Source organism: Chenopodium quinoa, unplaced genomic scaffold, assembly GCF_001683475.1.
Source record: "Chenopodium quinoa cultivar QQ74 unplaced genomic scaffold, ASM168347v1, whole genome shotgun sequence".
NCBI classification, from domain to species: Eukaryota; Viridiplantae; Streptophyta; class Magnoliopsida; order Caryophyllales; family Amaranthaceae; genus Chenopodium; species Chenopodium quinoa.
Genome location: NW_018742345.1, coordinates 6,788,678 through 6,801,122, shown reverse-complemented (window position 1 = coordinate 6,801,122; position 12,445 = coordinate 6,788,678). Strand labels below are relative to the sequence as shown.

At 37.0% G+C, this 12,445-nt stretch overlaps 1 long non-coding RNA gene across 3 annotated transcripts; it reads right to left on the bottom strand.

Annotated features, from left to right (window-relative positions):
• Positions 1–1,334: 1,334 nt before the first annotated feature.
• Positions 1,335–5,170, bottom strand: LOC110694642. 3 transcript variants are annotated; one of them, XR_002505916.1, is made up of 3 exons: positions 4,880–5,170; positions 4,626–4,802; positions 1,335–1,689 (listed from the first exon to the last, which is right to left on the bottom strand). It is a non-coding gene; the product is annotated as an uncharacterized LOC110694642 (long non-coding RNA). The 3 variants fall into 3 exon arrangements; XR_002505918.1 differs by having other exon boundaries at positions 1,335–1,682; XR_002505914.1 differs by lacking the exon at positions 4,626–4,802.
• Positions 5,171–12,445: the final 7,275 nt, after the last annotated feature.

Genomic DNA, 12,445 nt, shown 5'->3' with positions numbered 1-12,445 from the left:
CCTTCTCTCAAGAAAATCCACTTAAGATAAACTTCTTCTCTTTGCGTTGGTTACTTTCTAAGTTGAAGCACATTCCTCTCCCAAGGTCTTTTAATATCTCCAACCCAAGCCAAAATAAAGCTACATTGATCAAAAGGTATCCTTACGAACTAGTCTAAGGCACACGCACATCTCCACTTCCAAATCCACCAGCATGCAACAATGAAAATAATAGTTCAATCTTCACTTCTATGCGGGGCATTCTCATCTAAATTGTCAAGTAGCCACAACTTAAATGGTCTTCCTAGAAAATTAGTGTCACTCGTCCCTCGTAGACTTCTCCAGACTATCAAAGCAAGGGGATACTTGCGAAGTATTTGCTCAGTATCTTCTTCAGCTGCACCACAAGCTTGGCATCTTGGGTCATTAGCAATTTTTCTCACAAACCTGTTTCTATTTGTCATAATTCGATCTTGAATTGTAAGCCACAAAAATAACTGAACCCTTTGGGGAGCTCTCATCCTCCAAACGCTTCTAGCCTTACACTTGTTTAATTGGGACATCATGGGAGTTGCGCACAATCTGAATGGCTGAGCTTAAAGTGAAGCCTCCAGATGTCATACCATCTCAGTAAACTTCGTCTACTGCCTCTTTATCCTCTATTAAGTCAAAAAATGCAATTTCAGCCAAGGTATTGGCAGGTAAGTACGCAACAAATTCTTCAAACTTCCACCCTGCATTCGAATCCCACAAATCCCATACTTTCATCTTTTGCGTAGCTATTAGAGGGGTGGGATCATTAAGGGTGATATGAGGCTCTTTTGTAGCCTAAAATTTTAGCCAAAACATAGTTGTCGTTCCATTACCCATAGCCATGTTTATGCCTTTTTTCAGCACATTAACACTTCTCATTATCCCTTCCCAAGTGTTAGAGGCACCTTGTCTCTCACGAAACATGTCCATGACGAGGGGAAAGACTAGGTCATTGACTAATCCTCCTTAAGTCAAACTAAATTTATAAACACTTAACAAACCTAAATACAAGTATAGAGGTAAGTCAAGGGTCAAACTCAAAGGAATGGTAATATTCAAGCGCTTTCAATTATGCGCCTAACACTAGTAGAAAATTGCAATTTGACACCGGTTCAAACACCCCATTTGGCCCCGGTTTTGAACCGTTGAGTATTTGAGGGATGCCAATTCATAAATAAAAAGTCACCGGTTCAAAACCGGTGGCAATTGCTTAAATTGGCACAGGTTAACCGGTGCTAATAATTATTTTTGGCACCGGTTAACCGGTGCCAATAATATTCCCGGTTTTTTTTGGTATTAAATATAATTGGCACCGGTTAAAATGCCCTAAAAAAATAATTTATTTTTATTTTTTCTTTTTTCACCCAAAATTAGCAGCAGACTGTTATAATATACATAGTATACTTAAAACTGATAATTTCATTGATAACCTTTAATTTTACCCTTGCAAAAAACAAAGGAAAAAAAATACATTGGATACATTCACTATAACAAGAACAACAACTTCCTACACAACAATCACTAGCAGAGTAGCAGCATCACAATTACTAGACAACAACAGCTCCGAAGCAGCAGCACAGAACAATAATACAGCGTCCGAAGCCTGAATCTCACACCACGCCACTGGCTTAAGTTCTCTGGTTTCTGCAGCAGCAGCCTCGGCAGGGCAGCTGCAGCCTTGCCAGGCCACATACAATGGTTAGTTCCTTTTGTATACTTCGTATTATTTAGAAGTGTTACTGCTATAGAAACATCTTTAAACATGAATTCTTGCACAAAAATTCCAAGTTATGCAAAATATATAAGGTACTCAATATATCACCAATCACCAAACATAAGGTTCACAACTTCACATTTAAAACCCCAAGACAACACTACAATCAATAGGACTTAATAAAATCTAGAAAATTTACAATTGTAAATCATACAACATAGATAGTTATCCAAACACTATAATCATGCATTACCAACCATCTCCAATCATTATAGTAACTACTAATTTAGAACAATCCCAAACAAAATCACAAAACAAAAATAGATACTAGTATAGTCGCACAAAACAAAATCACATTCGATATTAGTATACTCACAAAACCGTTCCAAACAATCCCAAGCTGAAGGAGAACAAAAAAAATCCCAAAGCATGCATATTATCCATCAACCAGACAATAATTGTTCATATGAATAAAAATCCCAACATTTTCCCCACTTCATACTATGATTAATCATACTTGACTAGAAATCAAGATGTAGCATACAAAAGAACTCATGTTGGAGCTGCCTGTTAAACTAGATACTGACTAAAAATTTTCACAATTCATGCACTAGGTATTTTGTAAGAAATTTGGCTGACTTCCAATCATATATAGGCTTAGGTTTTAGCAATGAGGTGATAGTGATGACGTAAATATGGGTTTTTAACCCAACCAAATCAAAAGCAGTAAAATCAAGAAATTTTTACAAGGAAGAGATACAGTCATTGCACTAATTCAAACTAGGCATCTCCGAGAAGGAACAGAAAAGCACTTACAGAATATGCAAATTTTATCAATCAAAAGATTGGCCATTATATTATAATTCTATGATTGATCTTGTCTCTTTGATCATGGATGTCTAAAAGTAAGGTATCATTGATTATATATGCAAATAGAACATTGTAAAAGAAACTTAATAGGTGCAAAAAGAACTAGGCAAGTGCTTATGCAAAAAACAAGCATCATACTCTGTATAAGCCTAAAATTATGTTATTGTTTGAATACAAATAAAAAAGCAAGTATCAAGCATCATACTCTGTATAAACCTAAAGCTATGTTTGGTTTAACTTATTTAGCGTGAATTTATATTAAATTGAGCTTATTTTCACCACGACAGAACTTATGCTTCCAACAACTTTGTTTGAATTAAGACAAGTTATATTATTCAAGTTCATAAAACAGATCCTAAGCTAGCAAAACTCAGTGCCTGCGTTAAGTTATTTTCTGAGTAAAAAATTTAGCAACTATAGAAAATTAAGTAAAAAGCTGCCGAACGAAAGTGAAAAAATCAAAATGACAATTGGTCTTATGTAAAAAAAACAAAAGTGAAAGCTAGAATTTCATTTTTTTAGAACTAAGCCAAATTAAAGGCTAGCTTGAAAACAACAGATGTAAAGCAAAGATCTAGTCTAAGTTATCATTAGGTTTGGACGTTGAAACTTACTTGCTTATCGTATCAAAGCAAATTCATACAATATTGAAACACTACACAAGTACTAAGCATCAGCAAGCTGCATACTAACCAAATTTGGTCGGTAGGAGAGGGTTTACAAAGATCCTACATTAGATTCGAACGAGTTTCGAGTTCAAGAAAAGAGCATATAAAAAAGTTGAAATCATATAGGCATACTGAAATGAAACATTGCATATTGTTCATCGTGGACGATTATTTAAAAAATGAACACATGAAGTGAAGCACATACTGAATCTGGCCTAATGCATACTGTCCCTCAGATGGGGAATAAGACAGGAGAAGGTTTGGATACATTTGTTTATACCCCTCTCCTCCTCCCCTAGCTTATTTCTTTCTAGAAAAAATTGCACCAAACTGCCAGGCGAGAATAATAATGTAACAGGCAGTAATATTCTCTAATTAAGGGCATACTTGGATCAAGGGTGAAGCAAAGAGGGGATAATAAGAGACGAATATAAAAGTGGTAAGGTGGTGGTGATTGAGGAGGGATACATGGAGATATCACTACCTTTAAAACGGGTGTTAGTTCAGCACCAGTCACCTAGTGTAAATATTGTTCCTTGCTTATCAGCCAATAATTGTTCCTTGCTTTTTATTTGTATTCAAAAAGCAGTAAAAATTCCCATTTCATTAAGAACACTTATTATGAACGAAACCCAGAAAATATTTCCAAAATCTACCATCAAACAAAAGTAATGGATCCCAAAATTAGCAATTAAATTTTTTACATAAATTGATAAAAATAATTACATAATCTAGAAAAAAGGAAAGAAAAGAAAAAAGAAATACTAGAATGAAAGATATGAGATTAAGCTAAGAATTACGCTTAAATAAAGAACGATTTCCCTTAATATTGTTAAAATAGAAATTAATTCCCATTATGCTTCGTTTTAAAAACAAATTCCCAAAGTAGTGTCCACGTAGGATTGGTTTTCGGTTCAACTTAAAACCGCTAACGGTAGGTTTTGCAATTTTTGTAAAATAAAGTCAAAGAGACCTGTTTTTATTGAAAGGCGGTCTCTTTGAAGTTATAAGTGTAATTGCCAGCGCTCTCTTTTCTTGTGGGGGCTAAGAATAAACAAGGACACAAAGAGACCTTTCGTATTGAAAGGCGGTGTCTTTGAAATAATTTTCCTGTAGACTATGCCTTGTGAATTAACCAAGGACGCAAAGAGACCTGTTATTGTTAGAGGCGGTCTCTTTTTTAAAACCGCTATTACCATTAGCGGTTTTTAGTTGAACCAAAAGCAAATAAAAACGATCCTACGTGGACACTATGTAGGGAATTTATTTTTAAATCAATGTATTATGGGAATTGATTTTAATTTCAACATTATTATGGGAAATCGTTCTTAAATAAATTAGTAACGAATCGATCTACTGACCTTGTTAACAAAAATCCCAATAAAACATGCAAATTGAGCTCCAAATGGTATGAATTAGGGATTCAGAAATTGGGTTTTTTTTTCTTCTTCGAATTTACTGAAAAGCCTAGAAATCCCAATTAGTACCGTCGCCATCCTCATAACCACCTCTAATTCGATCTAATAAAATTTGGAACCCTAGATTATAAATTAATACAGTTACTTTCCACAACAAATTCATTAAAATTAAAAATTAAACAAGAACATTTATTCACCTGGCTGCCGGAAATAACCCCAAATTCCACCGGAGTTGCGAGGGGGAAAGGGACGGAGGAACGAGGAAGCTTGCGAGAGAGAGGAGGACGACCGACAATGCTTGAGTAACGAACCCTGGCTTCAATGGAGAGACAACAGATCTACGCTTCAATGGAGAAAGAAGGGAGTTCAAGGGAGAAGAAGGGCATGGAGAGGGAGAAGAAAGGGGCTTAGGGTTTGGGTTGAGGAGAGAGAGAGAGAGGAGGAGATCGAGACATATGAGGAGAGAGAGAATGTGAAAAAAGAAAAGGAAAGAGAATGAATATGGGAAATAAAAGGGCCGGTATTTTAATGCCACCGGTTTGAACTGGTGCCCTTCAAGGAATTTGGCACCGGTTTGGTTTGAACCGGTAAATCCTGCCTTGTTTTTTTCCCACCGGTTTTTAAAAATCGGTGCCCATTACTCGGTGCTCTTTTGATATTTTCTACTAGTGTAAGCTAGGTCGAAGTCAAGGGTAAATAGGTAACACTAACAACTAATAAACAAACAACCAAACAAATAAAACAGTAGGAATGGGGATCAATAAGTAATCATGACAATTGCACAACTTAGGATAAACATGCCAATCAATGGTTGTGAAGACTAATGATAAAATCTATCAATTGAAATCAAAGTGCTATCTCTTAATCGTTAAGTTAGATGTCTCTACGAATAACAAACTAAGAGAATCACAATCCAAACCAATCGATAATTGATGCGTGCCATTTATGGCACTCTTAGGCTAGGTTTTCTACATATTTTTATGCTCCTCTATGTCGTGTTTTTAGATAATAATGGTTGAATTGCATATTTGTGCGTAAGTTTAGGAAAATGCGTGCTTTTAATGGTTTTATAATTATTTTATTCATTTCTCGGCTTTTTCTCTCGCTTCTCCATTCCTTTGACTTGTTTTGTAGGTGTGTTGAGTTTCCCGGATTTAATCATCAAGGAGGGAGCTCAAGTGCATTCAAGGAATTCAACGGAGCCGAGTTCAAGAAGCCAAGCATGCAAGTCAAGCAACCAAGCAAGCTTCGCGACCCTGAGCAACAAAGCAGCAGCCCTGAGTAATCGCGTAACACAGCAGCACACCCGAGTAGCCACGCAGCCTAGTAGCGATGCCGCGCACCCAGGAGCCGCGGGCGCGGGTCTTCATGCCGCTGGCGCGGGTGGATGCACCTCAAAAGCAGAAAATTCAAGAAAAATGCCACCGCGGTCTAGCCGCAGGCACTGGCCCCTTCCCTGCGGGCGCGGCCTCGGGCTGCTCTATTCTTGTTTTTCTCCTCTGAGGGAGCGACTGATTTCTCTACGGGCTCGATTTTCTGGGTTTTATTCGCGATTTAACTTCTTTTCTCCGTTTGTATATATATGTACGACTTTCTTTAGTCTTCATACATGAAATTCTTTAGTTTAGAATAGTTTCTATCTCCTCTAAGAAGGATTAGGTTAGTTTAGGAGTCTCTCTCTCTAGATTAGGAGTAGTTTTAGAGAGATAAAGTGAAGGATTTCAATGGTGATTGAGAGATTGAAGATACAAGGGTGACAATTGTGTTGAAGATCTTCTCTATTATCAATGAGCATTCTTAACTCTATCTCACCTTATTGCTTTGTTTAATTTCATGTTTGTTTGGTTTAATTTTGACGTTTGATTCTTGATAGTGTAATTGTTCTTGATATATTGTTGATCCTTGATTTCCATAGTTGTTAGTTGATAGATGATGATTCTTGAATAGTTATTTTGTTAGGAATTGGGTGAAACTTGTATGATTGATTAATTGTGATTAATTTGGGAATTGTGTTGATTGATTGTTGAGATTAATGTGATTAATGAAGGTTTTCATGTGTGTAATTCGATTAGTCCTTGAGAATTATGCTAGATTGCATTGTAATTGCTAATGACACGAACAATTGATTTAGGAATTGCAATTATTGATTGGTTTGGATTGTGATTCTCTTAGTTTATTATTCATAGTGAACCCTAGCTTAACGATTAGGAAATAGCTCTTTGATTCCAATTGATAGCTCTTATCACATTAGTCTTCACAACCTTTGATTTGCATGATCTTCCCAAGTTGCTGCATTTGACATGATTACTTGTTGATCCCCGTTCCTAGTGTTTTATTTGTTTGGTTTCTTTATTTGTTAGTTTTTAAGGTTACCTCTTACCCTCGATTTTGACCTAGCTTAAGCGCGTAATTGAGAGTGCTTGAACATTACCGTTCCTTTGGGTTCGACCCTTGACTTGCCTCTATACTCGTATATAGGTTTGTTAAGTGTATATAAATTTAGTTTGACCGAGGGAAGATTAGATAACGACCTAGTTTTCCCCTCGTAAATAATTGCAATTCCTAAATGGAAAATTTGTCAGGAACTACACATTTAATATGGGTAATTGGAAACAACTACCCACTAAAAAATTTTATCAAAAAAACTACCCCCTAAATTTAAAAGTTAGAGTAACACTACCCATTTGCATTTTCTGGCGAGAATGTCCAGCGCATGGGCCCACTTTTTCAATTTTTCTCTGAAAAGACACGATGCAATGACAAATTGGACCTTAATTCGTAACCCAAAGATAACCAATTTGAATTAAAAGCAACAAATTCAACCAATTTCAAATTATCCCCAATTTCTAAGAACCCGAATTTTTCTAATCGTTACACTCTAACATGAAAATTCATAATTAATGGATTAAAAGAAAATAATTACCTATGAATTGCATATCCTACTTGTTTTCACTTCTTCAATTAGAATTTTTTAGAAGAAAAATTGAAAAAGCAGGCCCCACACATCAGACTTTCTCGCTAGAAAATGCAAATGGGTAGTGCTACTCTAACTTTTTAAATTTAGGGGTTAGTTTTTTTGATAAATTATTTAGTGGATAGTTTTTTCCAAATACCCCTATTAAGCATGTAGTTCCTGACAATTTTTCCTTCCTAAATCAATTGGTTGTGTCATTAGCAATTACAATGCAATCTAGCATAATTCTCAAGGCCTAATCAAATTGCACACATGCAAACGTACATTAATCACTTTAATCTCAACTATCAATCAACACAATTCCCAAATTAATCACAATCAATCAATCATGCAAGTTTTACCCAATTCCTAGCCAAACAACTACTCAATAATCATCATCTAACAACAATCAACTACAGAAATCAAGAATCAACAAAATATGGAGACACAATTACACTAGTTAAGATCAAACATCAAAATCAAAGCAATCAAATATCAAATCAAACAAAGCAATAAAGAGGAGAGAGAATGTTAAATCCTCATTGATTGATAATGGAGATCTTCAATACAATTGTCATCTTAAATCTTCAATCTCTCAAACAACCATTAAAATCCCCCACTTTCTCTCTCTAAAACTACTCCTAAACTAACCCTATATCTAGAGAGAGAAGCTCTCAACTAAGCTAAGAAATATGAGATCTAAAATTGAATTCTAATTGTTTTCTTAATTTTACCCCAAAATGGGTATTTATATTTACAAGGTTAAAAGGAAATAAAAGAGAAAAGAAAATAAAAGAAAAGGAAATGAAAATAAAATAAATAAGAAAAGAAAAAGAAATTAAAAAGAAAATATAAAAATAAAAGGAAAACAAAAAGAAACGAAAATAAGAAATCAATTAGGGGGTGTTTGGCAAGTGGGAATTGAGGGTAGGATTGGGAATTTTAATTCCAATTGAAAAAATAAGCCTTGTTTGTTTGGTGGGAATGAGAATAAAAAAGGGTTTGGAAATGTGATTATTTAGGGATGAATTCCCACCATTTTATTACCTAGGGAGGGTAGGTAATAAATGGATGGGAATGGGAATAGGGGGAAAATGACATTTTTGCCATTAATGAAAAGAATGAAATAATAATCTTAGTACAGATATTTTGGCAAAATTGTTATTTATTCCCTATATATTCTCACCCACCATCCAAACAAGGTATTGGCATATTTTCACGTATTCCCATCAATTAATTCCCAATCCCGTTCCCACCTTTTAATCCTCAAACTCCCATTCCCACGATCCAAACGCCCCGTCAGGATTTCGATTTTTGTTGCTCTTAATTGGGAAATAATCCATGCTTCTCACATCACCAATCACACACCATCACAACCGTTCTGTCATCAATTTAATCAAGATCAACGACCGAAATTCAAACCTAGATGTTTGCACGCACTTTGTTAAATGGGATGCCGGTGGTGTTTGCGGGGCTGCAAGCTGGAGGCGAACTGGTTGGCTGGTGGCGTTAGTTGCGGCTGGAGCAGGGGGTAGCAGTTATGCAGTTATGGCGGGCTACTTTGTGGCTGTTTCGTTCTAAAGGTGGAATAGGGGAAGTAACTAGGTGGATGGGGTTGTTGCGGCTTGCGGAGGAAAATAGAGGAAGGTGGCGGTTTTGTTGTGAAAGCAGGGGAAGTAATTGGTGTGGCTACTAGGTGTTCGTGTGGTGGCGGAATAGGTGGTCTGTTGCGTGGGTGCAATTGGTGAACGACAATGCAGGGGCCACTCTGTGGTTTCGGGTGACAGAGATTGATATGGGCTGTTGGTGATTGGATGTGAGTTGCTCTGTGTGTGAGTTGGTGGGAAGGTAGAGGAAAGTGGTGGTGTGAATTGCTGGCAGAAGGTTTGTGGTGCTACTAGGAGTTGTTGTTGCTAGCTGTTGGTGAATTGGGGAGGCAAGGGAGTAGCGTGAGTGGTAAGGTGTTTGGTGGGCACGAGGATCAACCTCATAGCAAGCTCGTGATGCCCACTAAAGCAAGCAGTCCCAAAACGCATTTATAATGGGTTCAACACTACTTGGCTTGAGAGCGCGAGGGCATCCACCCACAAAACACAATTAAAACCGAGGTGAAAATGAAGTAAAATGAACTTAAATTTAACAAACAAAATTAAAATAAATAAAATGAAAATGAAAAGGATAAAAGAATAAAAGATATCAAAAGAAAATAAAATAAAGGAAAGAAAAATGAAATGAAATGAATATGAAAATAAACTAAAATAAAATAAAAACTAAATCTATAAAATCTATAATAAAAGAAAGGCAACTAAAATAACAAAAAGAGAATAAATAAAGGAGAAAACACAAGAAAAAACCATTAAAACACAAAACAAGATAGAAAAGGGAAATAAAGAGAAAATGCATAAAACTAAGTGTTTATTAAGAAAGAAAGTTATGAAAATAAGGTAAAAACAACCTAAATACTCATCAAATGAGTGTCATAAGTGACACTCATCAGCCCGCATCACACCGTCCCCCACAATATTTGTGTCGCATTACTCTTGACCATAAAGTTTCGGGTTTAGTTAACAATCTCCATCCTAATTTTGCTAGAAAAGTCACATTATCTTGACGCATCGATTTAATACCCAATCTACCTTCAAGTTTGGATTTAGTGATATATTCCTACGCAACCATATGAACTTTTCTCTCATCCTTTTCTTCGCCCCACGAAAATTTGCGTGCCTTCCTATCAAATTTATCACAATTCGAACGAGGGAGCTTGGCCGATTACATTGTATATAAAAGGCACTGATGGTAATGAGGACTGAATAAGTGTTTCCCTGCCTGCCATTGACAAGGTCTTTGCTTCCAACCTCGTAAGCATTAATCAATTAAATTTTGTTAATTTTGTTTCGATGTCCTCCCACTAATAGTTGGAACTGATTGTGGGTTCAACACTACCCGCCTTCAGAGCGCGGCTTTGCAAGCGCAAGGAGTTGAATTTGGAACATCCACCTACAAAACACAAATGAAACCGAAAATAAAATAAAGTAAAATGAACTCAAAATTAACAAACAAAATTAAAAGAAATAAAATGAAAATGAAAAGAATAAAAGAAAGAAAATATTATAAAATGAAAAGAAAATAAAGGAAAGAAAATGAAATGAAAATGAAATAAAATAAAACAAAATCTATAAAATCTAAAATGAAGGAAAAGCAACTAAAATAACGAAAATAGAACAAATAATGGAGAAAATACTAGAAAAACCATCAAAATGCACAAAAGCCACAAAACAAGAGAGGAAAGGTAAAATAGAGAGAAAAAACATAAAACTAAACATTTATTAAGAAAGAAATCTATGAAAAGAAGATAAAAACGACTTAAATGCTCATCAAATGGGTGCCATTTATGCCACCCATCAGGAACACCCAAGTATTTACCAAAATCATCTATAACCTCCATCCCCATCTCATGACACTACAAGAAAATAACTTTTTCGTAGCTATTATTTTAACCTTTAGTATCGATTGTAATTGTAATAAAATGTTTTTCCAACGAATGGAAATTCGATACAATATCCCCCGTTGCCTTAGCCTTTAGTAGTGGTTTTCAATATCGCTGGGGTTGGCCTCAATAATCGATACGAAAAACTACATCCAATCGTGGTGATTATTGTAGCGATTACAATCGCTGTAAATGTTGAACTCATTTTCTTTAAAAAAAAACATGCGTATTGATTAGGGGATTTTTATCCACCAATCACCGTCTGACAAGTGGACCAACCAGGTTCCGCCACGTGTCCTTCACGAAGGCCAACAGGAGCTTGCCACGTGTCAATCACAGATACGTCCTCTACGGACCACTTTAGACACGCCACGTGTCCACCCATGCCAAATGGGACAACCGGCCATCAAGGCCCAATTCAGTCTAGAGGCCTGATCAGCCCTAGGTTTACCTTAAACCTAGAGAGTTGCACGCTTCTCAAGGCTATAAATACTCGATTAATCCTCATTAATCACGGAATCGAATAATCAAGAGATTAAGCAGAGAAGCACAGAGTTATTAACAACCGGCTAATCTCGCTTACGACGCAGATTACCAACACTAAGCACTCTCACCTAGAGAGATCTCATTACTTTAATTTCTGTATTAATTACTCCTTAATCAGGTACTAACTTGACCGTTGGAGGCGGAGCTCTCAGGAGTCTCCGTTATTTTGCAGGTACAGGCGTCCGGTTCCAGTCTCGGAATTGTAACTCTCCCGCAGGACATCAGAAAACCCCAAAACATTTGGCGCCGTCTGTGGGGAGAGTACTTCAGAGATGGCATCCAAGTCTGTACCGACTCCAGAAGAGAGGCGTCCCCTAGACGACCCTCAAGTCCAGTCGGACCATGATACCGAAAGTGAATTTGAAGTTGAAACTCATACAGCTCCAGACGGGACCCTAAGGGCCCGACGTACCCGCCATACCGAAAGGAGGGAACGGGAGCATCTTAAAACAGGAAGCGAGCCAGCAGGCGCATCGCTTGCTCGGCAACAGCCGACTGATGGGTCTGCTCTCATCACAAGGAACGAACTCATGACCTTCATGAGGGACTTCAAGGGAGAGATTCAAGAGTTGATCAACAAAAAACCGCCTGCTTCAGTCAAGGAGCAGACGGCCAAGAAACCTTCCACTTCACTGAAGAGGAAGCCAGTTCAAGGGCGAGAGGCGACTCCCCATCCTAAATCCAAGAAGCGGGAGCCACCTGCTCTTGATTTTACAAAACTCCGCTATCCTACGGGAAATAGGAAACCGGTTCGTCATATTCAGGCGGACGGGTCAA